Source organism: Carcharhinus amblyrhynchos, chromosome 8, assembly GCF_965287045.1.
Source record: "Carcharhinus amblyrhynchos chromosome 8, sCarAmb.v2.hapA, whole genome shotgun sequence".
NCBI classification, from domain to species: domain Eukaryota; kingdom Metazoa; phylum Chordata; class Chondrichthyes; order Carcharhiniformes; family Carcharhinidae; genus Carcharhinus; species Carcharhinus amblyrhynchos.
The window spans coordinates 3,651,689-3,679,202 of NC_137331.1; the positions used below are offsets into that span (position 1 = coordinate 3,651,689).

A 27,514-nucleotide genomic window follows, 5' to 3' on the forward strand; every position below is an offset into this window, starting at 1 on the left:
AGATATAATTTTGAGCACAACAAATTTTTTTGTACTCTCAGCCTCACAATTCTCAGTTATCATTGCCCATGATGTGGAGATGCCGGCGTTGGACTGGGGTGGACACACTAAGAAGTCTCACAACACCAGGTTAAAGTCCAACAGGTTTATTTGGTAGCAAATGCCACTCGATTTCGGGGCTTTGCCCTTTCGTCAGGTGAGTGGAAAGTTTTGATCCCCACTCACCTGACAAAGGGGCAAAGCCCCAAAACCTAGTAGTGTTTGAACATAGAACATAGAACATTACAGCGCAGAACAGGCCCTTCGGCCCACGATGTTGCGCCGACCAGTTACAAAAACAATGACCCACTAGCCTATACCAATCCCTTTCCGTCCATAAACCTATCCAGAGATCTCTTAAACGCCCCCAAACTAGACGCATTTACAACTGCAGCAGGCAGGGCATTCCAATCCCTCACCACCCGCTGGGTAAAGAACCTACCCCTGACATCCGTCCTGTAGCTACCCCCCCTTAATTTAAAGCCATGCCCCCTCGTGCTAGCTTTCTCCATCCGAGGAAAAAGGCTATCACTATCCACCCTATCTAAACCTCTAATCATCTTATATGTTTCAATAAGATCCCCTCTTAGCCGCCTTCTTTCCAACGAAAACAACCCTAAATCCCTCAGTCTCTCCTCATAGGACCTCCCCACCATACCAGGCAACATCCTAGTAAACCTCCTCTGCACCCTCTCCAACGCCTCCACATCCTTCTTGTAATGCGGGGACCAGAACTGCACACAGTACTCCAAGTGCGGCCGCACTAGAGTAGTGTACAGTTGCAACATTACACTGCGACTCCTAAATTCAATCCCCCTACCAATAAACGCCAAGACACCGTACGCCTTCTTAACAACCTTATCTACTTGATTCCCAACTTTCAGGGATCTATGTACACACACACCTAGATCCCTCTGTTCATCCACACTATTCAAAGTCCTCCCGTTAGCCCTATACTCGACACATCTGTTGCTCCTACCAAAGTGAATTACCTCACACTTCTCCGCATTAAATTCCATCCGCCACCTCTCGGCCCAGCTCTGCAACCTATCTAAGTCTCCCTGCAGACTATGACACCCTTCCTCACAATCTACCACACCTCCAATTTTGGTGTCATCAGCAAATTTACTAATCCACCCAACTATACCCTCATCCAGATCATTAATAAAAATTACAAACAACAGTGGCCCCAAAACAGATCCCTGAGGCACACCACTCGTAACTGTACTCCATGATGAATATTTACCATCCACCACCACCCTCTGTCTCCTATCTGATAGCCAATTCCTGATCCAACTTCCTAGATTACCCACAATCCCATACATCTGCATTTTCTGCAGAAGCCTACCATGGTGAACCTTATCGAACGCCTTACTAAAATCCATGTATACCACGTCAACTGCCTTGCCCCCATCCACCTCTTTGGTCACCTTCTCAAAAAACTCAATAAGGTTAGTAAGGCACGACCTACCCGCTACAAAACCATGCTGACTATTTCTAATCAATTCATTACACTCCAAATAACTATAAATCCTATCCCTAATAATTTTTTCTAAAACCTTGCCCACAACAGAAGTAAGACTCACCGGTCTATAATTCCCGGCAAAGTCTCTGTTCCCCTTCTTAAACAATGGGACAACATTCGCTATCCTCCAATCCTCCGGGACTACACCAGAGACCAATGACGACCTGAAGATCTGAGCCAGAGGCTCTGCAATCACCTCTCTAGCCTCCCAGAGAATCCTAGGGTAGATCCCATCCGGACCAGGGGACTTATCTATTTTCAGCCCCTCAAGAATTTCCAGCACATCCCCTTTATCAACCGTAATACTGTCTATTTTACACCCCTGCAACCCAATGTCCTCCTCAGCTATATTCATGTCCCCCTGCGTGAACACCGAAGAGAAATATTGGTTCAATACTTCTCCAATCTCCTCCGGTTCCACACACAACTTCCCCCTGCTGTCTGTAACTGGCCCTAATCTTGCCCTGACCAACCTTCTGTTCTTGACATACTTATAGAACGCCTTAGGATTCTCCTTAATCCTATCAGCCAAAGTCTTCTCATGTCCTCTTTTAGCCCTTCTCAACTCACTCTTCAACTCCCTCCTAGCCAATCTAAAGCTTTCTAGTGCACTATCTGAGCCCTCCAATCTCATCCGAACATAAGCCTCCTTTTTCTTTTTAACCATCGACTCAACTCTTTTAGTGCACCACGGTTCCCTAGATCTACCAAATCCACCATGCCTGACAGGGACATACCTATCAAGGACTCGCAGTAGCTGCTCCTTGAAAAAACTCCACATTTCAGACGTTCCCAGTCCCTGTAATCCCCTAATCCAATCCATGCTTCCTAATTCACTCCTGATAGCCTCATAATCGCCCTTACCCCAGCTAAAATTGCTGACCCGAGGTTCATGCCTATCTCTTCCCATCACTAAGGTGAACGTAACCGAATTGTGGTCACTATCACCAAAATGCACACCAACTTCCAAGTCTAGCACCTGGTCTGGCTCATTTCCCAGCACCAAATCCAATATAGCCTCACCTCTAGTTGGCCTGTCTACATACTGAGACAAAAAACCTTCCTGCACGCTTTGTACAAACACTGACCCCTCTAGCGAGCTAGAACTATAGCAACTCCAATCAATATTCGTAAAGTTAAAGTCCCCCATAACAATTACCCTATTACTTTCACTCCTAACCAGGATTGTCTCCGCAATCCTTTCCTCAACCTCTCTAGAACTTTTAGGAGGTCTATAAAAGACTCCCAACAGGGTGACCTCTCCTCTCCTATTTCTAATCTCCGCCCATACTACCTCAACTGACAAGTCCTCATCAAACTTTCTCTCCGACACTGTGATACAGTCCTTGACTAGCAATGCTACCCCACCCCCCCTTCTACCTTCTTCTCTACTCCGACTAAAGCATTTGTACCCCGGAACCTGCAACATCCATTCCTGACCCTGCTCTATCCATGTCTCAGAAATGGCCACAACATCAAAGTCCCAGGTACTGAGCCACGCTGCAAGTTCATCCACTTTATTGCGAATACTCCTCGCATTAAAGTACACGCATTTCAAACCCTGCTCCGCCCCACCCCCACTATGCCGTGCCTTGCATTCCCCAACTATGCCCCCCTCACTTTCACCCCCTTTCCTCACTATCCCTCCCCCCCTCCGAATCAGTTTAAACCTTCCTGCATCGCTTTTGCAAATTTACCCCCCAGGATATTGATTCCCCTCTGGTTCAGGTGTAGACCATCCCTCTTATAGAGGTCCCACCTTCCCCAGAATGAGCCCCAATTGCTCAAGTACCTGAACCCCTCCCTCCTGCACCATCCCCTCAGCCACGAGTTCAAACTTTCCCTCTCCCTATTCCTCTCTAAACTATCCCGTGGCACAGGCAAGAGTCCAGATATAACTACTCTTTCTGACTTCGCCTTTAGTTTCCACCCCAACTCCATAAATCTTTGCTTAATATCCCCTTCCCTTAATCTCCCTATGTCATGTGTCCCCACATGAACTATAACTTGGGGTTGATCTCCCTCTCCCCTAAGAGTCCTGAATACTCTGTCCGATACATCCTGGACCCCAGCCCCTGGTAGGCAACACACCAGCCCTGAGTCCCTACCCTTACCTCCAACTCTCCTATCCGTCCCCATAACTGTGGAGTCCCCAATCACGAGGCCCAATCTCTTACCCCTAACCACCTGAGGCTTGCCAATAGGCTCACCCCCAGAGACCTGCTCCCTTTGGCTATCCCCAGTTGATTTCTCCTCAACTGTAGCCTCCAGGACCGAAAACCTATTTTGGAGGGGAACAGCCCCAGGGGATTGTCCCCCCAACTGCTTTTTGCCCCTCTTCCTGGCAGTGACCCAAGACTTATTCCTAGGAGTGACTATCTCCTTATAACTCCTTTCTATGTCCTGCTCCACTTCCCGAATTATACGGAGCTCCTCTAATTCCCCTTCCAGCTCCTTTACACGCTCCTCCAGAAACTGCAATCTAACACACTTCCCACAAGTAAAATCACCTGAAACACTGTGGGAGTCCCTCACTACATACATCCCACAGGAGATGCAGCTTACAGCCTGAACTGCCATCCCTGAATCAATTACCAGCAGAAAAGTAAAAATATAAATAAAAAAAAACTTCCCTCACACTTATAATTAGGTTAGAGGAGGTGGAAGGGTGGGATTCTCTACCAGTGTAGAGAATCGGGAATCCTCTCTGCACTAATTTATAGTGTTAGGGGCACGAGAAAAAAAAACTACAACTACCGGTAAGCGTCCTAGTGACGACTTCCGGTTTCTAACTAATTTAAAAAACCGCCGAAACTCGCGACTTAGCACTAAAAATAAAAAGTTAAACGGAATAAACAGAAAAATATACCTTGTTTTTGCCTCCTCGCACGCCCAAAAATCGCTGCCTCTCGACTCTGCTCCACAGGAACAATGAGGCCGAGACACGGAGGTAGGTGCTTTTAAACCCGAAAAAAACTACAACTACCGGTAAGCGTCCTAGTGACGCTACCAAATAAACCTGTTGGACTTCAACCTGATGTTGTGAGACTTCTTACTGTTATCATTGCCCAAAAAGAGCTGGATTCTTATACAGTGAATGAGTTTTCCCCCGTGTAAGATAGTTACTTACTTTCCATCTTTCTTTTTACTTAACTCATGGGATTTTGGAGGTACTGGTGAGGCCAGCATTTATTGCCCAGCCGTAATTGCCCTCGAGAACGTGGTTGTGAGCTGCCTTCTTGAACCGTTGCAGTCCGTGAGACGTATAGGTAGAATCATAGTGCTGTTAATGGAAGAAATTCCAGGATTTTGACCCAATGACAGTGAAGGAACAGGGATATATTTCCAAATCAGATTGCTGAATGGCTTGGAAAGGAACTTGCAGGTGGTGGTGGAGTCAGGAATCTGCTCTCCTTGACCTTCCAGGTGGTAGTGGTGGTGTGTTTGGAAGGTGTTGTCCAAGGATCCCTGGTGAGTACCCATAGTTCTTCTTGTGGATAGTAGACACGATTGGCACTGTGCATCATTGGTTGAGTGAGTGAACGTTTGTGAATGGGGTACTCAGCAAGTGGGCTGTTTTGTCCTGGGTGCTGTCCAACTTCTTGAGTGTTATAGGAGCTGCACTCATCCAGGCAAATATTTAATTGTTGACTTGTGCCTTCACTCTGGGGAGTCTGGATGTGAATAATCACCACAGGATTCCTAGCCTCTGATCTGCTCTTGTTTATATATCCAGTCCAGTTCAGTCCAATTACGTTGGTGAACTACATGTTCTCTAATTCCCGATATATGTTTCCAATGAGCGGGGCACCCAGTGAATTCGTAAAGCTATCTCTACTCAGTATTACTAATTAAATAAAACATCACAGTTTTTTTTTAAAGCATGATTTCAATTTGAATTACCACATCATTGAAAATAAGTACTTCAGGTTGTTTTTGGTGAGATTCCCTTGGATCCTCGATGGTTTTGCACTCAGAAAATTAGAAGCAGCGATTGTCCTTCAGTGTCAGATGAAGAAGTTGTAGACTTTGGGCTGGAGACCTGCAGCTTCTGGAATGCATGTAAGGGTTGGCGTGCACAGCTCCGTGCATGACTGTCACAGAACGGTAATGTTCCAATGAAAAGACAAACAAGCTGGAGATAGAGGGCCAGACCTGCACAGATTTGGGTCGACTCTGGCGATCGTTAAAAATGATAGGTGGGAAACCCTTTTGTAAAAATCCTGGGCCCAATTCTCCCATCGCGACCCACAACTTTCCCCAGCAGGGCTAAGTGGGAAAATGGCGTCATCGACCTTTTTCCGGGATTTGCACAAGCGCCCAGGATGCACGCCTATCTCCCAGAGCCGGAGAACAGTCGCAGTCGAGACCGTGCTGGAAACCAGCAGGAAGAGGGGTAAGTCATTTAAATCTTCTTTTTATGTAGTTTAAATATATTTTACACAGCATTGTCAGATCTGGCAAGGAATTTTTTTCTTTAACTAACAGGTGGAACTGAAAGTGATTTAAAATCGTTAAAATGGGTTTGACGAATAGGAGTTTTTCAGTGTTGTGTGTGATTGAGAGAGAGCTGTATTTGAGTGTTCGAAGTTTACTTCTGTTTCTCCACATGGTTCCTGACATTGGATAAGGCCCCCAAGGGCCTGATGGAATCTCCCACCCCACCAGGAGAACTTCATTCCGGCAGAGTTTAGAGTAGCTCCCCACATTCGGGGAGCTGACGGGAGACCTTGCTGAAATGCGAGAGAGCAATCAGGGGTCGGCTGTGCTCCCTAGCACTGCCCAAGAGGCAAAGTGCCCATGTTTGGGGGCATCTGGGCACTGACCACTGAATATTGAGCAGTGCCGGGGGGGGCGGGCGGGGGGCTGCTGGGCCTATTGTAGGCAAGGCCCACGGTCAGGGCTGGAGGGAGCCCAGCTATCGAGGCGAGCTGGGGGGGTGGGGGGTTGGTCTGCCAGGGAGGGGATATAGCCATGGGGAAGGGTCAGTGGGGAGGGGCTGCTCTGCCAGCATGAGGTGGGTGGGGGAGGATTGCCACTGTTGGTGGGGGTGGACTGGACATTGGGGCATTCTAGAGCTGGGGGGTGGCGGGGAGGGGTCAGGGCTGGCCTGGGAATTGTTGTGAGGGTCGGAATTGGGCCATGGGGGTTGCGGGGGCACTGGAGGGGTAGCACTACAGTGGTCCCAGGCTGGCCAGTGATTAAACTGGTCAGCAGTTGGGGAGCTTGACAGATCAGGACCAATGTTCATGCACAGAGTTCCAGAGCTGTCAGACTCCGGCTCGAATAGGCCCAGCCCCCTGGGTTTTTAATGAGATTCCTGACTGTGCACAGAATGGGGAGATTCAGATCTAAAGCTGCACTCAAAAAAGAGTCATGATCTAGAACAGTTTTCCCATCAGTTCAGCACTTTTAGGAGAATCGCCCCCAACTATTTCCATCTCTGGTGGATCCCATTTTCTTTCCAGCAGGAAGTCGAGACTGGGGTGTGGGACAGGTACAGGACGAGAGGGATGTGGAGAGATATGGTCCAGGTGCAGGTCAGTGGGACTGGGCAGCAAAATGGTTCGACACACCCAAGGAGGGCCAAAAGGCCTGTTTCTGTGCTATAGTGTTCTACGCTTCTACAGACACGTTTGTGAAGGATAGATATGCATGCTTAAGCATCATGTCTAAATCCCCAGCCCTTTAAACATAAAAAAGGCTGACGCTGTCGGTGAGATTTGAAAAACACACACTGTTAAACTGATTCAATTGACACAGCATCTGGTATAGATTAGAAAAAATATTAACATTGATTTCTGCAGCTTCAATTGAGCTGTTTGTTGACATTTCCCTCGGGTTGTTATGACAGCTGCATTCATTATGCTTGGTTGGGTTTTAAAAGCTCTTACAGCACAGATCTCAATGGGGGGGTAACTGAATTCATTTTTGATCGACAGGTTGAAGAGATTATTGAAGAATTATCTCCCTCCGGTGAGACGACTGAATTGAACTTGTAAATAACAGATTGAACACAAAGTGATTTGAAATCATTAAATGGGTTTCACGAATAGGAGTTTTTCAGTATCACGTGTGATTGAGTGAGAGCTATTTAAGCTTATTTTTGTTCCTCCACATGACTCCTGACATTGGACGATAATGATTATGGGGTGAGTGGTTACGGAGGTGAGATTAGGACATGAGGTAGCATGGAGGCAGAATGTACGGGTTATGGGGGAAGTGGGTGGAGAGGTGAGGGAGTGTATTGTGAGACAAAAAAAAGGATGAAAACAATAATTCAGATTCACCATTCAGGACTAATAGACAGTGAAGTGTCAAAGTGAGTAGGTAGCTGGCAATTTAATAGACAGGTTTGAGGTGCTCCACAGACTGGGGTAGAAAATGGTTGGAAACATTTATTGAAACTGCCAGAAAGGTTGCGAACAATTTTGCGGGGGTGAATAAAATTGAGAAAAAACTTACTCCTTAAATGTTTGAGTTGTGTGAGGATTGTATTACCTATGACATATTTTTACAAGTATATATAAATATGCTCATCACAATTTTTATTTAAAACAGAAACAAAACAAAGACCTTTGAAATGGCTGGAACTCTATGTATGACTCTGGATCAAAAGGAGCCACTTGTCAGTTTTAGGAATACCCACATTATTATCTCGGAGGAGCCACTGATGGTTTCCTGTAGACTGTACAGCCCAACTTCAAAGAGAGACGACCTGGATTTAAATAACTCAGCTCGCCAGAAAGATCATCTGCAAAGACAATCTTACTTTCAGTTTCTAATGGTTGAGACGTTTGACGGTTATTGGAATCCAGTTGGACGGATGCACATTCTTAGTCCAAGAAGAAGTGGGAGTTATTTGACATGTGCCTCTGGTTTATGGAACAAGTAATATTGCTAGAACTGAAAAGGTCAGTCTGTTGTTTACTTTCCAACCAGCAGCCTCACAGTCAAGGAATGCTATCCAGGATGAACACTTCACTCCAACAAGACTGTTTCTGTTAGAAGATCTGTGCCTTGCCCTAAAAAATTGATTGATCTTCTTATGCCTCATCTTATGAAATCCACACCATTGGAAAAATGAATTCTACAAAAGTTGCCAAACTCCACAAAGGGATATTTCATGGGATTTTGATTCTGGACTCTGGAACTCATATGAATCAATATTTATTTTCTCTACGGTCTTCATGTTGCAAAAACACAGTTTTTCTATCCCTCTCTTTGTTGTCCAAGTGCAGGGGATGAATTGTGACCCTCCTTTTGCATTTTGATCATGTGCAATAAACTAACCCATTTGAAGTTCATTCTTTTTTGTATTTGGCATATGGTTATTAAGAGAAAATCGGATCATAGAAAAACTGGAGTGGGAGGGCGGCGGCTTGGAAACTTGGAAACACCTACAAAGAGGGAAGCAAATCAAAATACCTTTATCTTTCTAGACAGGTGCAGAGAGGAGGCATGAATCCTGCTTCAATTAATACCACTCCAATCTATAATGTCATTCAATGAATAGATCAGATCATCGCATACAACTGACATCGTCAAATCTGAGTATCAATATTGTTCAGTGCAAAAGAGCACTTTATCCAGTGGATAATGTATTCTAATATACGCAAATATGTCTGAAGACATTTTCACTTCCACAATGCCAATCAATTTAATGGTCACTTCCCTTGTAAGAACAATGTCCCATCAATCACTTTATTAAAACATATTTCACTCATCATACAGCACCATATGATGACATGAGAATTGGAAACACCTTTTTGACTCCAACCCAGAGATCCACCATGATTCATCATGTCTGGCTTTCAAAAGCTGGCCCACCTCCATCAAAATTGTGGGGTGTCTGAAATGCCCACCCTTGGAATGAAATTCCCAAGGTCATGGTGACTGCATAGGGAATTGTAACCCATATCCCTTTCCCATGCCTCTGCAAACAGCCAGTGGTGGGAATGGGAGCAGGAATTCCAGAATCCACTTGTGTCGCCGATTTCTTTTTCCACCTGCCATCATTTCACCACAGAGGCCTCGGAATCTGGTCCTTGATATCTCAATGGGAAAATAGCAGCACAGAAAAGAAATATATATGTCTATCATTGTACAAATTATTGCATACTTTGATAATTTATCTTTAAGCTTTCTGATCGCTTTGAAGATGCTTCAAAATATACTAAAATTTTCACGTGCAAAATTGCTTTCCTGCACATCATTTATTCCATCATTAATGTAACCTATTACAATTAATAGGTTCATAAAAGACCTTGCATGTGGCTTTGCAATGCATGCTTTCCAATCAATTCTATCTTTCTAATCTCTAATAATTTACTAAGGGGCTGCAAAAGATGTGTAAGCACCATCAATGTCCCTGAATTGTTCCTGTGATCTCAGCTTTGAACTAGCATTTCACTCAGGTTACCTTGAGGGATGACATCCTACCAATCTTAGTCATGTGGGCACTCTGAAATCATTAATACCACTGTAACTTCTAAGGTCAAGCATCTCACCTATACGTGAAGCAAGGTTTATTATTTTTCCTGTTAAAACAAGTGAGGTATTTCTCCTCTTTGTACTCTTTGACAGTTTCACCCGGTGATTTATTTTGTTTTGAAATTTTCACCTTTGCGATCACAACCCTGCACCGACATTTTCACCTCGTGTTTGATTCTTATTTATATTTGCGGAAGGGTTTTGACCTCAAAATGGAGTGAGAATGGAAGCAAGCAACTAAGAATTTCCTGAACCTGGCTACCGTGTGCATATACCGACCTACCGACCCCCCCACCCCACCTCCCCCAATCATGGTCCTGATTCTCGATTGGTAACTAGATGCCGGATCAGGTGAGGAATTTGCCCCCAAGTGGAGGGCAGCATGTTCAATAAAGGCTCTGTTTCAAGGAGAACTGGAAATTTTCCAGTTGGTTTGTGGTATCCCCATTGTGTCAGGAGCGTGGCAAGGTGGTTTGCCGATAATAGGCTGAGGGTGCCGGTAATGGAGAATCACTTTCAAGTCCTCTCCCCACACCGGCCATACTTCGCTTGGCCGTGCCTGGAGCCTCAGGTTTCCTTGTGAAGTAGACACCTCTTCACAATGATGGACTGGAATTTTAAAATTTCTAATTTGTTACAAGTGCTGAGGCACTTTGGCTTTCAGCTTCCCGAGACTACTTGACTTTGTTAATTAGACAGCAAGGATGCCCTCTGGGCACTAATGAGCCAATCTCCTCCAAAAAAAAAATCAATGTCTCATTTCTGCTCCAAACACGCTGCAGAGTCAAGATCTCCACCTGATCTTGAGCTCTGAATCCCAAACCAAAAGAGAATATCCTTCGTATTTGCAAGCACAGCCTGAACATTGGGACATTGTCATACAAAATCAGTTTGAATTTAGATTTGGTGTTGGATTTTTACCTGCTGAACAATCACAGAAAGAACACATCTTGCTTGGAGATTTTGAGTGAGATGTTGCCTTGCATTGCTAGGTGGAAATCTAGTAATCGTGACATGAAAATAGACCCTCCCTGATTTCCTGTTATGTTGGAGTTGAGATAAAGGAAAAGCAGGATGGGTGTAGAACAGGCCACAGTTTCCAGCAATCTATATTGCCTGGTAGTGAAACATCAATTGATTTTGTTAAGATCCACTGATTACCGTGACACTTTACTTCCTGCTCCATACCAGATCAACCAATGTTCATACCAAGTTGTGCACTCTCAAAACCAAACCTAAATTATTTGCCTTATGCCGGTATTTCTGTGATCCCAGTCTCATCCAGCCACCTTCCTGAAGAGCATCCCAAGCTCAGTGGGAGAGTGACAAACCTCATTGCACAGTTCAACCCTCAATCTGGAAGTACTCCTTCTGAATGTTTTGTTGACCAGAACGTCTTTCTCCCAGCTCAATCCCCACTACTGCCAATATGCCAAATCATCTCATGTCAGCTCTAGGTTCAGACTATTAAATATTTCCCTGACCAAATTTCTCCAGTTAGAGCCCCTGCACTCTGAAGCTCCCTTCCTAACTTTCTTACCCTTAAGTCTTTTCACTGATCTCTTCAAAAGCTTTTGAAAAGGTTTGACCTTGAATTCAGACTCTCCGATTCCTCCTGCCAGATATTACCTGTTTTCCTCCTCAGATTAAAGGGCTTTGCGCTTTCTTTCTCTTTCTGAGGAACATTACAAAAGTAAAGCATTGGTTTAAGCAGAGGCATTCAAATTCAAAGTGCTATTTGCCTTGTGATGCATATTTGTATAAAACTAATCCATTATTTTTGGCATACTTTATTGAGCATGAAATATTTTTTATTTGGAATGATTAGTTCGTAAAATGTTTGCTGCAATCATCCCTATTTCGGCATTATGCAGAATGATAAAGCTTTCTTGTAAACTCTCCCCACTTGATTCAAAAACTCAACTTATTCACATTTCATGCAAAACATTTCAATCCCTGAATGTGTATTTTTTAAAATTCATTTATGGGATGTGGGCACCACTGACCATGCCAGCGTTTGTTGCCCGTCCCTAACTCCCCTTGAGAAGGGAGATCTTGAAGTGTTGCAGTTCATGTGATGTAGGTACATCCACTTTGCTTTTAGTGAGGGAGTTATAGGATGTTGACTCAGCAACAATGAAAGAATGGCCATATATTTTCACGTCAGGATGGAGGGGAACTTCCAGGAGATATTATTCCCACGTGTCTGCTGCCCTTGTTCTTCTAGGTGGTCGTGGTCATAGGTTTGGAAGATGCTTTCTCAGAAGTCTACGGTGCATCTTGTGGATGTGTCCGTATAAATTAGTGATTGAGGGAGTGAATGTTTGTGGATGGGGTGCCAATGAAGTTGGCTGCTTTGATCTGGATGGTATCAAGCTTCTGGAGTTTTGGTGAAGCTGCTCGCAAATGGAGAGTCTTTTTTTCCACACTCCTGAATAGTGCCTTGTCGATACGGACAAGCCTGGGGGAGCCAAGAGGCGAGTTATCTGGCACAGACTGAGCCTCAGAACTGCTCTAGTTGTTCAGCATTCATATGGCTTGTCCAGTTCAATTTCAGAATTATAATACTGTATAATTGTATGAGGACTAATGTATAGGGACATGACTCCAATGTTTGTTATCTGCAAATTGGGAAAATACAGAACACTGACTTTTATCAAAAGATTACAGCTCATCAGTTAACATCAACTCGGTAGTGGATCTTTCAAGGAAAAATCAAATTATTCCCACTCCCATGTTAATTTCCTCAATTTGCCTTAATTTTGACATTCACCTCAATTCTATAACCCTTTAATTAACATCTCTTCAGCCATTAGAAACAGTTTACCCTAACTTATTCTTTCTGACTCCACCTTAGTTTCAAGTGTTTTCAATGATTTTTGAAGAACAATTATTTAAATTAATGGAATCTGGGGTGGAGTACGTGAAGAAATGGTTCTATAATCATGAAGTCCACACAGTTTTCTCAAAATAACAACCATTAAGATGCTCCTTATGTAAAGTACTGCAATTTACAACGAATATTCCTAAAATAGATACTATAATTACTGAGTTGCTGAGAAGCCATAAATGAGCTACACATTTAAAAGTGAGAGTGGTATGATTTGAATATTTCATTTTCAGACAGGGCTTTTAGCATTGCGAGGAGTTTTGCATTTCAAATTTCTAAGTAGAAGCAATGCTGCATCTTAAATTGCACTGTAAATTGTATGATCCATTAAGCAGAGATGGATGCAACTAATATTGCTTGAGCAAAAATTTGAGAGTTCCGAAGTAAACTTTACTTTTACACTTTAAGCATATCTTCATGTACAAGTTGCTGACAGCAGTGTCAGGAAATGGGATCATTGTGGGGAAGCCACTTGAATCGATCATCAGATACAGGGTGGTGATAAACCAATAGCTATCCAGTTTTTCAAGAAAATCGGCACGAACCTGTTACGTGTAGGTCATGTCTGATGAGTTGAAATTTTTTGTAGACATGACGAGCATGTCGAACAAATGTCTATAAAGGTTCTGCACGTGGACGTTTACAGTTCACCAAATATAGTGCTGCACAAGAGATTATTTAGCAAAAATGTGTGCTTGAAATTGGGGGTAGCCTGATGACACGGTTAGTCATTAGTTGTATATTAGAGACAGAGTTGGGATAAGGGTTCATTCTCTGGTTCGAGGTCACTGACATTTATTCTGAAAAAAAGATAAACCCAAATAATTGTCTTAATGGCAATACAATGGGAGTTGCATTTCCCTGCACACAAATACCAAAAGTTGTTGTACGGATACAAAAAGCAATCCAAAACCCTAATGCCATGTTAACCTTTATCTCAAGGCAATTGTATTTAAATGGAATGCAAATTGTGCTGTAATTATTAGAGATTTGTGACTGGTAAGCTACAGCTACTAATGTTGGTTTCAGAACGGATTTTCTCATCTTTGAATGCGGACGTTCTTGGCACCTTCCATGTTGTCATTGGGCAAAGCAATTGGAAAGAGCAGAAGTAGTGGCTGGTAAGGATTTGGATTTTGTGTTCTTCTCAACTCAAGTAAAAACAATTCTAACTTATCTCTCTGGTGGTGGACATTAAAGCTCATGACCTTCTGCCTTCCAAGTGTCAGATCTGGGGTTACCCCAAAAATGATCTTGGAAATCCCTCTCGGAAGTTCCCAAGCAAGTGTTCAAAAGCACCTCCCCTGGCCAACTATGTTGCACTGAGAATAATCTGACAGAGCAAGTTAAATCACTAACTTTGAAGATGCCCATGTTACATAAAAAGTTACTTTGAAAGAGGTAGAAAAAATAAAAACATGTATAACTTCAACATAGCTTTTTAAATACCTACCTCAGGCCCACACACTCTCAAGCACAAGGGGAATCACGCACTCATCTCAACTAAGCATCACGACCCCCCTCAGCCATGGTATTCCCTAACCCCCAACTTCAACCTGCATGGGATTCACCTCCCCCTGCCCCTGCCGCCCCCCCCCATTCTTCCAATGCTCCTGACCTGTCCCCCAACCCCCTCTGCACTCAACCTGGTCCCCCTACACTTACCACCACCCATCCCCACCAATTCTCACCCATGTCTGGCTCCCACTCCCTCCCCAACCCAACTCCACCAACAATTACCTTCTCTCTGCCCCTTATTTTCAATGGGACATTTATACTCACCTGCATTAGGGCAACTTGCACCGTAAAAATAGTATGTGTCCTCCTTCACTCTACTCCTTTGACTCTTGGCCACTGCAGCGGGAACACGCTGCCCTGCCTGAATCTCACTGAGTCAGAAAGATCAGTCAAGACAGGCACTTTTAAGTCAGTACGGAATGGCAATCTGCCATTGATTGTCATGATGTGGAGATGCTGGCGTTGGATTGGGGTAAGCACAGTGCGTTGTCACGTGTCATGAAGGCCGCCTTAAGAGAACACTCCTGCCTGCTGATTGTCGAGCAGTGTTTATTCATTCGTTGTCGTAGCGTCTGCAAGGTCTCCCCAATGTACCATGTCTCGGGACATCCTTTCCTGCAGCGCTTCAGGTAGACAACGTTAGCCAAGTCACAAGAGTATGTACCGTGTACCTGGTGGATGGTGTTCTCACGTGAGATGATGGCATCCATGTCGATGATACAGCACATCTTGCAGAGGTTGCTGTGGCAGGGTTGTGTGGTGTTGTGGTCACTGTTCTCCTGAAGGCTGGGTAGTTTGCTGTGGGCAATGGGCGATTTGAAGTTGTGCGGTTGTTTGAAGGTAAGAAGTGGTGATGGGAGAATGGCCTTGGTGAGATGTTCGTCTTCATTGGTGACATGTTGAAGGCTCTGGAGAAAATGTAGCTTCTCCACTCTGGGTAAGTACTGGACGATGAAGGGTACTCTGTCCACCATGTCCTGTGTTTGCCTTCTGAGGAGGTCGGTGCAGTTTTTTGCTGTGGCATCACAACTGTCCATCAATGAGTCGAGTGCCATATCCTGTTCTTATGAGGGCATCTTTCAGCATCTGGAGTGGTCTGTTGTGATCCTCCTCATCTGAGCAGATCCTGTGCATAAGGAGGGCTTGTCTGGAGGGGATGGCTTCTTGAGCTTGTTTAGGATGGAAGCTGGAGAAGTGGAGCATCGTGAGGTTATCTGTGGGCTTGCGGGAGAATTAACTGCTGAGGTGACAGTCCTTGATGGAGACGCGTGTCCAAGAATGCAACTGATTCCGGACACGCTTGCATTCTCAGACACACGCATCTCCAAGGTCGGCCACCTCAGCACTTTACTGTACCGCAAGCCCACAGATAACCTCACAATGCGCCATTTCTTCAGTTTCCATCCTAAATGTGTTACAGAAGCCATCCGCTCTGGACAAGCCCTCCGAATACACAGGATCAGCTCAGATGAGGAGGATCGCAACAGATACCTACAGACGCTGAAGGACACACTCATAAGAACAGGATATGGTGCTCAACACATCGATCGACAGTTCCGACGCACCACAACGAAAAGCCGCACTAACTTCCTCAGAAGACAAGCACGGGATACGGCGGGTAGAGTATCCTTCGTTATCCAATACTTCCCCGGAGCAGAGAAGCTACGGCATCTTCTCCGGAGCCTTCAACGTGTCATCGATGAAGATGAACATCTCACCAAGGCCATCCCCACACTCCCACTTCTTGCCTTCAAACAACCGCACAACCTCAAACAGACCATTGTCCGCAGCAAACTACCCAGTCTTCAGGAGAACAGTGACCACAACACCACACAACCCTGCCACAGCAACCTCTGCAAGACGTGTCGGATCATCGACACGGATGGCATCATCTCACGTGAGAAAACCAACCACCAGTTACACGGTACAGACTCTTGCAAATCGGTTGTCTACCTGATATGCTGCAGGAGAGGATGTCCCGAGTCTTGGTACATTGGGGAAAATATGCAGACACTATGACAACAAATGAATGAACACCGCTCGACAATCACCAAGCAGGAGTGCTCCCTTCCAGTCGGGGAAAACTTCAGCAGTCACGGGCATTCAACCTCTGATCTTCAGGTAAGCGTTCACGACACACGACAATGCAAGAACTGATAGCCAAGTTCCGCGCACATGAGGACGGTCTCAACTGGGATTTTGGGTTCATGTCATACTTTCTGTAACCCCCACGACTTGCCTGGGCTTGCAAAATCTCACTAACTGTCCTGGCTGGAGACAATACATACCTTTTTAACCTGTGCTTGGCCCTCTCTCCACTCACATTGTCTGTGCCTTTAAGACTTGGTTACCTGTAAAGATTCACATTCCAACCATTATCTTGTAAATTGAGTTTGTGTCTGTAAATGCCCTGTTTGTGAACACAAATACTCACTCACCTGATGAAGGAGCTTGACACTCTGAAAGCGAGTGCTGTCAAATAAACCTGTTGGACTTTAACCTGGTGTTGAGAGTTCTTATTGATTGTCGCTCCAAAGAAGTTATGGCTCTAATAGTCAATAAAGGACTAATGCTCTGGCTATTATTGTAACATGTAAAAGTAAATCTCCAGCTTCCATCCTAAACACGTTAAAGAAGCCATCCCCTACGGACAATCCTCCGAATACACAGGATCTGTTCAGATGAGAAGGATCGCAACGGATACCTTGGGACGCTGAAGGACACATTCATAAGAGCAGGATATGGCGCTCAACTCATTGATCAACAGTTCCAACTTTGGCTTTGCACATCTATTACTCAATTTTTTTATTAATATTATTCCTCTTTGAAGCTCATTAATTATCTCTCCATGAAATTTACCTCTCCAGGTTAAATAACTGATCACTTTGACATGATTATGTCTTTTCAGCATTCTACCAATCTATTACCTCAACCCTAGCTTCAACAAAGATGACACGATAGCTCTTGTATCATCTTGAAACAGAGCACAACTTCAAAAAGAAGTTCTTGAACTAGTTCTAAAATGGGCTACAAATTTCAAATGATAAAATTCGTGTTTTGAATATAGTGTGTACAGGTCCAGAAATTCAGATGCACATTTTTTTTTTTAAGTGCAGTGGTTTGGGGATATGGGGATTAGAGGTGGATTTGTTGGTGCAAGGTACATGTCTGTGTGAGAATGGTGACACAGTAAGAAGTCCAACAACACCAGGTTTAAGTCCAACCGATTTACTTGATAGTAAACTCACAAGCTTTCGAGTTTGCCCCTTCGTCAGGTGAATGGAGTGTTCTGGTCAGAACTCTCCATTCACCTGACAAAGGGGCAAACCCGAAAGCTTGTGAGTTTACTATCAACTAAACTGGTTGGACTTGAACCTGGCGTTGTCAAACTTCTTACTGTGTTTACCCCAGTCCAACGCCGGCATCTCCCCATCATGAGAATGGCGACACCATGTTCTCCAAGTAATGGAGCCAGAATAGCACAATACCCCCACTGTGAAACACAAGTGAAGTTTGGTTGCTGGACAGGCCAGATAATCAGCGGGTCAGGGAAATCTGAGCCGGCGATAGACTCACAACAATCTTCTCAAGTGCTCAGCCTCAAAAACAACAAGCAACTTTGAGTCGGGTTGGCATTTTGAGTTTTGGTGCGAGGAATGCAGTAAACCGACTACTTTCATTTCAAAAACAGGTTACGTATGTCTGATGTTGCATTGTGCCAATTTTGCCCTGAAAGGATTCTCCTGAAAAAGGAACGTCATGTTTGAAGCCTTTTCCTGGTGAATAATTCATGGTGTGGCAAGACCACAATAGTGTTTCTCATAAAATATCAAGGGCAACTCAAAATTGCCTCTCCACAGGAAAACTAATCTTTGTTGTCTATTGCTCTACACTTCTATAACATTCTTAAGGACGCCAGTGCCATAGTTTTCTCAACCAGTCAATGGATCGAAAATCTCATCCTTGCTCTTACATGGTATGCTTGACATTTTTAATTAAAAATCTTTGACAAATCTTAGATTGCAATTTTTGCCAGGGGAAATAAAGTTATCTGATATGTTAAGTACAGTGTGTAATTTTTTTTTTGATTTGTTAATTGTTAAGATCGAAGAATTTGTGCGTGTTCTCATTTTTGGTGTACGGCCAAGTTTGTGGTGAAATCGTTTCATTGTCCAGATCAGTTGGTCACTGTCGTTCACCTTACCAGTGTTTTCTGCTTTTTTTTTTAGTTCTGCTCGAGATTAGAGCATTCTGTCAAATACTACTTTACTAATGAGGAAGAGAGCATTTCAGGACTAGGATCTCAAGCCCAAGACTCATGTTATCATTTCCTGGGCAGCAGTGATCTCTCAAAGCTTCTATATTTTTTGGAGAGTTTGATGACCCACAGCAGGCATCTTAAAGCAGTGGAGAAGTACCACCAGTGGTGCATTCATAAGGTACTCAAAGTCCAGGGCAGCACAGTGCTTAGGCCTTGGGACACTGTCTGTGTGGAGTTTGCACATTCTCTGTGTGTCTGCATGGGGTTCTTCCAGGTGATCTGGTTTCCTCCCACACTCCAAAATATATGCAGGTAAGGTGGATTGGCCATGCTAAATTACCACTTGGTGTCAGGGGGATTAGCAGGGTAAATATGTGGGGTTACGGGGATAGGGCCTGGGTTGGGCTGTTGTCAGTGCAGCCTTGATGGCCAAGTGGCTTCCGTCTGCACTGTAGAGATTCTGTGATTCCAGTGGCAAGAAAACCAACTGTGCCCTCTTCCAAGCCAATCTGCCCTGAATCAAGGCATTGTTAGCGCGAGTGGGCCAAACGACCACTACGGACTCAGGGTGAAGTTCAATAACGGCACAGCTTTATTTTCTTGTACATCGACGGAGAAGCGCAGTCAGGACAGACAATCGGACTGCCCCAAAAGCGCTCTGCCCGTCCCTCACAGCGGGCTGTAGTTATACCTGAACTTGGGTGCAGTGTGCGATTCAAATGCTAATACTTTATTTACAGTATTCGACCTTAGCCATCCCGTCTCGATGTTTCCGAGTGTTGAGGAGATTATTTTAGGTGTGTGTTAATTGTTTGGTCTGTTTGGTTATTTAATAGTCTAGAATCTCCGGGGTTTGAACCATCGGTGTGTCATTGATCTCAAAAGAGGTCTTGAGGGGCCAGGAATGTTTCCTTAACTATGCTAATTTTAGTTGTCTCCATGGGTTGTTTGACTGTCTTAAAAGTGCTGATTTTGATGGGCTGGAGATTTAGTTCCTGTAGGTGTTATCCTGTTCAGCTTCCCTTGTGTGCTAGCCCTCATTTGCATTCTAAAAGCATGCTCTTTCCTACTGATGGGTGTCTGTTCCTTTGTGATTTTTAGTGGAAGGGCTCTTAGTGTAACTTTAGTCTGCTTCCATTTTGCGTGCCCAATTTCGTAAAATTTGTCGTCCGATAACAGCATGAATTAACCTAAACCAGCTCTGATGGGTGAGACATGTCACTTGTTTGCCCGACATCAGACTTCTAACACAAGGGCTCTGCTCGGACCGTGATCGCAGCAGGACATTTTTGGCAGAAAGTGGAGATACTTCACGGGTGGCCCTAAGGCATCCTTGAAGAGGTCAAATATCCCCACTGGCTTATGGGAAATCCTGACCTGTTCCCGAGCAGAATGGAGAAAGCCGACTTGGACAGGCAAAAAACACATCAAAACGCTTTGTCAGGAACATGCAGAAGTAAAACGGAGCAAGTGCAAAATCTTCCAGTAACCCCGCTGCCCAACCTTTCAGATGCCAACTGCCCCACATGCAGATAGTGCCGTGGGCTTATCAGCTATTTCAGAACTCATTGAATCAGACTGAAAGCAAAGCTTCCTCAATCCTGAGGGACTTCATGATGTGGAGATGCCAGTGTTGGACTGGGGTGGGCACAGTAACAAGTCTCACAACACCAGGTTAAAACCCAACAGGTTTATTTGGTATCGTGAACTTTTGGAGCGCTACTCCTTCATCAGGTGACCTTGACTTTCCACTCAGGGATTTGTGCGTGGATCTCAACTTTGCAGCTTTAGCTTTCTTCATACTTTTCATTTCCCGCCTGCTGCCTATTCCGCTACTCAGAATAGGTATATTCCAAGACCCAGAGCCCTTCTCATTAAGTTATATACATTGGAAAGGGGATGTATAGGAAATAAAGACTTATTATATTTTGCAGGTACAATGGGTGAACAGTTGTTACCTCAGCCCATAGCTCCTGGGCTCCATATGTCCCACACAACTCCTCTGGCTCTCTCCTCACTGCGTCTCCCTAAATCTTTTTGTGCTGTGTTATCATGGTGAAGTGACTGCCTAAATTAGAGATTCTGAAACAGTGGCTCATGAGCCCCAAAGCAATTGGGCTTGCATGTTCCTCTTCCTCAGAGGCAGCAGTGCCAGCTGTGAAGTGGAGACTGTGGGCGAACAGCCCTGGGAAATGGCTTCAAGCTCCCACAACAAGTGTACACACAACTCTTTATCTTGGTCTGATTCAGAGGACGTGGTCGAATGGAATGAGTTCTCGAGCCACAGCACTGCCTTCATGAGAGCCAACAAAATAATCGTGGAAAAATAAAAGCCTCTTCCCACTCTCTCCATCTCAACCACTACCACACACCCACACCATGGACTGATCAAAATTTTTCTATGAATGCTCATGGAGAACTTCTGTAACTTGATCCAAAAGCACTGGTAAAGCTCCCAGAATACTGCTCTAGAAACTTCATGAGTGATTCAGGCAGTCACCTCACTATGATAACACAGCACAAAAAGATTTAGGGAGACGCAGTGAGGAGAGCCCCAGACAAATTGTGTGGGGCATATGGAGCCCAGGAGCTATGGGCTGAGGTAACAACTGTTTACCCATTGTACCTGCAAATTTGTGGCCCTGATTGTGCATTGTGCACAATAAAGACCTATTATAAAACTGTGTAACTTCTGACTCATGAGAAAAGCCAAAGACTGCTGCTACTTTATCTATAATAATACTTCAAGCAATCTTGAATGTAGTGTGCATTTTCTCTGTCCATTAAATTCACTTTTCAGTGACAAAGATTTTGAATCCCATTTCTCACACCAACATCGCAAGGTCGAACATCAACCTATCAACTTCTCGAATTGCCAAATTATTTTTTCCCGTCTGAGTGGAGTTAAAAACCTCCCTCCACTAGATGGTGGTGTGGCCTGATTCACCAATTGCCTAACCATTATTGTGATTGGAGCTCACCTAAAATCTATCCACTTGCAGAGTGTTAAAATAGACCCTTGGTTTTTACAGCTGATTTTCAGGCACTGTTCCCTTTGTTTCGTTCAACATCCATTATGCACATGACTGGGAGTTATGGTGTGAGATCAGGGGAATTGAAGCAATTCAGGACCTGACAGTGCAGTGTTTCTACTTTGAACACAGCCTGTTATTCTCATCCAAGATCCCAGTGGAGTGGAACTGTTTTCTGCTACACAGGTAGAATTCTGAAGAATGTGACTCTCAGGCTTATTCTGCTGACAAGGAGTTTAAGAATTCACTGTGACAACAACGAGGAGCTGAGAGTCACCGCTAGATGTACAGATCACATTTCTCGGAATTGAATATTTCGGACCATGTGACAGCAATGGAAAGCGCATTTCTCCTTCACAAATAGTCCATGTAATTGATAATGGGCAGCCCATCATAAACAATAGGACCTAAATGACTATCAGCTGCTTTATTCCTGTACTTGACTCTGATTTGTGTCAGCACCTTGTTTGTCAAGAAGCCATTGATCCAACTGGTGAGACCACCTTGCTGTTGCTGATAGTTGTGCAGTCAGTAATTGGCTCACACTTTGTCATGTACGTTCTGACACTGAGAGTCAGTGCAACTTTCTACAGTAATCTCAACTGAACCTGGCTTTCTCACTAAATCACAATACCTGCACCTTCAAACATCTCATCCATTTAACTGTCGGAAAAATATTTCACCCACTTAAGGTTAAACTGCAACTGGAAAGAATGGATTTTAATACTGAAGACCTCACCACCCTTCTTAACGACCCATGTTAAGATGTGGTTCTACAGTGATTATGAGTACTAATAACCCTGAACAGTGAATTGGGATGGGTTGCTTGTCGATGTGGTAGTTGGGGGAAGGCAGGAAGTATGGAGGCAAGGTTTCATACAGACATCCTCAAACTTGATGTCACATGTCACAGGCCTGTACTGCGCTGGTATGTTCCATATTCTATAGGTGACCTAACTGAGGCATACAAGATGATCAGAGGGTTAGATAGGGTGGATAGTGAGAGCCTTTTTCCTCAGATGGTGATGGCTAACACAAGGGGACATAGCTTTAAATTAAGGGGTGGTAATTATAGGACGGATGTCAGAGGTAGGTTCTTTACTCAGAGGGTAGTAAGGGTGTGGAATGCCCCGCCTGCAGCAGTTGCGGACTCGCCAACTTTAAGGGCGTTCAAATGGTCAGTGGATAGGCATTTGGATAACTTTGCAATAGTTTAGGTTAGAGGGTCATTAGATTGGTTCCACTGGTCGGCGCAACATCGAGGGCCGAAGGGCCTGTACTGCGCTGTAATGTTCTATGTCAACAATTTGCTAAGATAGGTAACAGAAGTGAAAACGTTTCATGACTTCTTCTGACGTCATACGGGGTTATCTTGTATTAGCTCCTGAAATAAATCAATTTGCACAGGCCTCAAGTCAAAATTTTATTTATGTATATTTAAGTTTATTTATTTTTTTTAAACTAGTGTCACAAGTACGCTGACATTAACACCGCAATATTTGATACGCAATGTTACAGAAAGGACATTCATGATGTGGCTTGTCATCGCACCTGAGTAGATTTTCATAAAAGAGACCAGATATAATATAGAATATTTCAACTATTTCCTTCAGATTTTGAGACTATGCTCGCACTAACAGAAGTTGTGATCAAGATCCTTTGGGTCTCACTTCTCTTAAACTACTTGTACATTTCTTTATTTTATCAACTAATCCATCGGTTAGTTAAGGCAGTGGCTTCAAGCATACACTTTTATATTTTATTACTTACTTGTCAGAGAACAAAGTCCTGTGCCTGTAATAGATAGTTCTTCGATTTGTCGCTTCCACAGAATACCCATGAGTGTAGAATCTGATTCATAGCTTTGTCATCAGATATAAATCGAAAGGAAATTACACTTTAGATTTATCTCTTCAGTTTTCTAATCTATTAACTCTCAAGCCAAAGTCACAAGCTGCTTCTTATAGTCAGAAAATAAATTAAATAGATCGGTAGAAAGAACAATGTAACCAAGTTAAAGCATGCGATTTAAAGCATTGGAATAGACCATTCAGGCCAACTAGGTTTTGTTAGTGTTTATCCTCCATTTGAGCCTCCAACTCAAATAACCTCTTGCCACCCTGCTGCCTCTATGTGTCCCTTTCCTTCTCCTTCATCAAAGCATCTCTTTGTTTCGTCATTGAGAAAAAAAATTCTGGTGTCTTAAACGATCATTGATAACATCAGATTTTTTTGTTTTGTTTTGTTATAAAGTTATGTGATGCAAAATAGTTATTTAAGAACAACCATACATTGTTAATTTGCATTACTGATATTCATTGAGGGAGTTCTGGTAAAACCAGGCCAGATGAAGGTATTTAGTCAGTACAGATTGTCCATTGATCTTGCTGTATACTGGTTGGTTTAGAAACCGAGTGGGCCATTTAACAGGTCAGTGCAATGGTGTGCTCCAGTATTATCTGGTACATTAAGATATAATTTATAATGGGATGGAAAGCAAGCAATTACTAAGGTAGAGAAAATAGAAACATCACACGAGGATGAAGATGGATCTTACTCGAGTTCAGAAAGTTGTACGGTGACATTTGCAGGAAGAGATTGAAATAGATTGAATACAATATTTAAATATGTTTCAGTTTTACGATTGTGTGTTACTTTTAAAGGTTATGTACTTTCGTAAGAGGTAAGAGACTGTCAGTGATCTAATTTAAGTCACCCTGCGTTGTCACCACTGTGACAGCTTCGCCATCGCAACATCTACAGTACTGACTTTTCTCATCACCATCAGGGCCATGAGAATGTTGACAGTTTAATTGTACAGACCATCAGGCTGCTAGTGTACCACAGAACAGAATAACTTCTGCTGGAGCCCAGAGTTCTACATTGTCACACAATTGTGGATTCACCAATCTCAAAGAGTACATTGCTTCGAGTACAATGTATTTATCCAAACTCAATTTAATGTGGCTTCCCCAGCCTGTGCCTCCCGGCAGAGGTCATAAGACCATGGCAAGCCAGGTAAGGCCTTTAGTACACGATTGCAATTCAATGCCAAAGTTTCCTCCTTTTAATACTGAGCGAAAAACGAAAGGCAACTTTCTGTGCATTGTCACGTCTAAGTGAGAGTTACCAACCTTACCCACTGTTCTCATGCATTATCAAACTGTTCAATATTATCTTGAGTCTCTGCACACACATATATAGACTTCAGATCATGTAGGTTTCTTAATGGTATGCTTGTGTGTTGTCGGCTGTTTATCTGGGTCACAATCTCTCTCCAGGGAGTGTCATTTCTGCAGTCTTAGTAATTGCTCTTGTTTCATTTCTATTGTTGGGGACCATTAACCACCTGGGAATGACAGCCATTCTGTACTCTGTGCAGCTGGTGAGATCCCATTTTCCTAATCTGCTCCTTGCAGTGATGGAGAAGCTTCACTATGTGTTTCTATACGCCTGTGATTGCACCAGTTTACGTGGTCATTCACATCCACCACATACAATCGAACTGCTCCATGTATCTCATGTTTCCACCTGGGCTGATTCCTGTTGAAAGCGTTTTCTGTTTGTACGCTGACTGGCTCTCCAAAGCTCAACTCTGGCAATCGTCTGGCAGTTTTGTCCAAATTAAATTTGACTTTCTGCAATTTTATCTGGGTTGTTTTTTTTCCCCACTCACACCTGTCACTACTTCTGGCTTCAGTGGCTTTTATGCTTAGGAAGAGTAACGTGGGTGACATTTGTCTTTGGATTGGATTACTTTCCATGCATTCATTCAGCATATTTCCCCACCCAGGAATTGCCTTGCATACATCGACGCTAAATTTCTTTGATTTTGTGATTAATCATTTGGCAATTTTCGTTGTCGCCTCAGCTTTTCCACTCAATTAGGCATTGTGTGGAAATCACATAGTGTTAAATTTCCCAAACCTTTGTGAAGTGGCTGAATTCTTCAGTCGTGAATTGAGGACCATTGTTGCTCATTATAATATTTGGAATGCCACAGGGATTGAATTGTGCTTTCCAGCATTCCCTAATCTCACCAGTATTCCTTGAAGTCGAGCTCCCAGTCGTCAGAATAGTCGTCTCCGGTAATCAGTTCCTGCTATCATGAAGATATCTACTCACAGCTTCATCCAAGGTCTGTCTGGAATATCATGCGTCATCAGCAGTTCTCTAGCTTGCTCAGCCTGGTTCCAAGCACTGCACTGCACTCGGTTGATGTGTTCTCCAATTTTTCTAACTCAGGTTTTGCTCGTAAAGCACCTCTTTTGTCTTCCTCAGAGACCATTCTAAATTGCAAGATGTCTAAGTTCGATAAATTAGCCATGGTGAATGTGTGGGGTTGGACGGGGGTAAGAGGGCTTGGGTAAGATACTCTCTGACAGAGAGTTGATGCAGACTTGATGGGTTGAATGGCGTCTTCTGCGCTGTTGGGATTCTATGATAAATACTTGCAACACTTGGAGAGTTGCATACTGTTGGGCTGTTCACTTGATTTGAGCAAAGAGCTTGTATGTTAGATTTAATGTCTCTGTTAGGCTGATGACATTAGCCTAATGTCTGCTGCTTCACATTGAATCTGGAGGATTTCACATTCTGTTCTAGAGTTCTCAACTTCCTTCATATCGAGTGCTGCTCGCGACAGCATGTTAGCAATGTCACTTCTGTTTCTCTCGCTTCTATGGCAGATCACAATGATATTTCTATAAACTAATTAAAAATTATTTGCAGACACTTCGGAGCAGGTCATAGCAGTTTGAGAAATATATTTTGAAGCAGCTCGTGGTCAGACTCCATTGTAATCTTGCTTCTTCTGAACACGATGATTGAGCTGGCCAGCAAAGTGCAGGCAGACAGTTTGGAACCACTGCGCATGTGCAGAGTTTTGGAACTGTCATTCTCTGGTGTGAATAGGGCCCCGCCACCCCGAGCTTTTAATTGTATTCACAATCTCTGCATTACGCAATTTGAGTGGGAAATTTGAGTCTGAACTCCCACTGAAAAATCAATCGTGATTTACACCATTTTTCCTGCAAATTCAGCACTTGGGACGTTTTTGAGAGAATCGTTTCCATGGAGTTTTTCTTGCACAGAGCCAGTCCTGCATGACCTGTTTGCTATTCACCATTGGTAGCATTAAAGAATGAGGCACAGATTATGCAATAGCTGCCCCATTAACATGACTAAAAGCAATTTTAATAAAAATGAAGTATTACTGGAAACCAGCCAGATTAATTAAGCAGACAAACTTAATTGAGAGATAATTAAAGAGTAAGTAATTCATTAGAAGATCTGTTTGAAAGATCAGAAATGTAATTGGAAGACAAAAGTTTATAACTTTTATAATTATAAACTTATTAACACTTGATTATCAATACAGATTCTGAAAATGCTATGGGAATTATCAGCTTTTGCCCTTCTCAGGCCGTCAGGATAAAAAAGATAACATAAGTTGTTGAACGTGACTGGTGGGAATGAATTTGCTCCTGTTCAAAACGTCTCCAATTTTAATGACAGGCAGCTATGTTAACCAATTATTGGTCAACACGCAAGATACAAAATGTATTTGAGAAGAAGCATTGTGTTCAAAGTTCAGACAGTGTGTAGTTAACTTAAAAAAACATTAATCAATCGCAAATTTTTGACCAATTGTCTAGTTTCGGGCAGCATGGTAGCACAGTGGTTCGTATTGCTGCTTCACAGCTCCAGGGTTCTGGGTTTGATTCCCAGCTCGGGTCACTGTCTGTGTGGAGTTT

The 27,514-nt window shown here is 43.5% G+C and overlaps 1 protein-coding gene across 1 annotated transcript in view; it reads right to left on the minus strand.

Moving 5' to 3' along the window:
- csmd3b (CUB and Sushi multiple domains 3b) overlaps window positions 1-27,514 on the minus strand; it is a 1,478,622-nt gene that overhangs the window by 1,415,767 nt on the left and 35,341 nt on the right. The gene's annotated exons all lie outside the window — the stretch shown is intronic.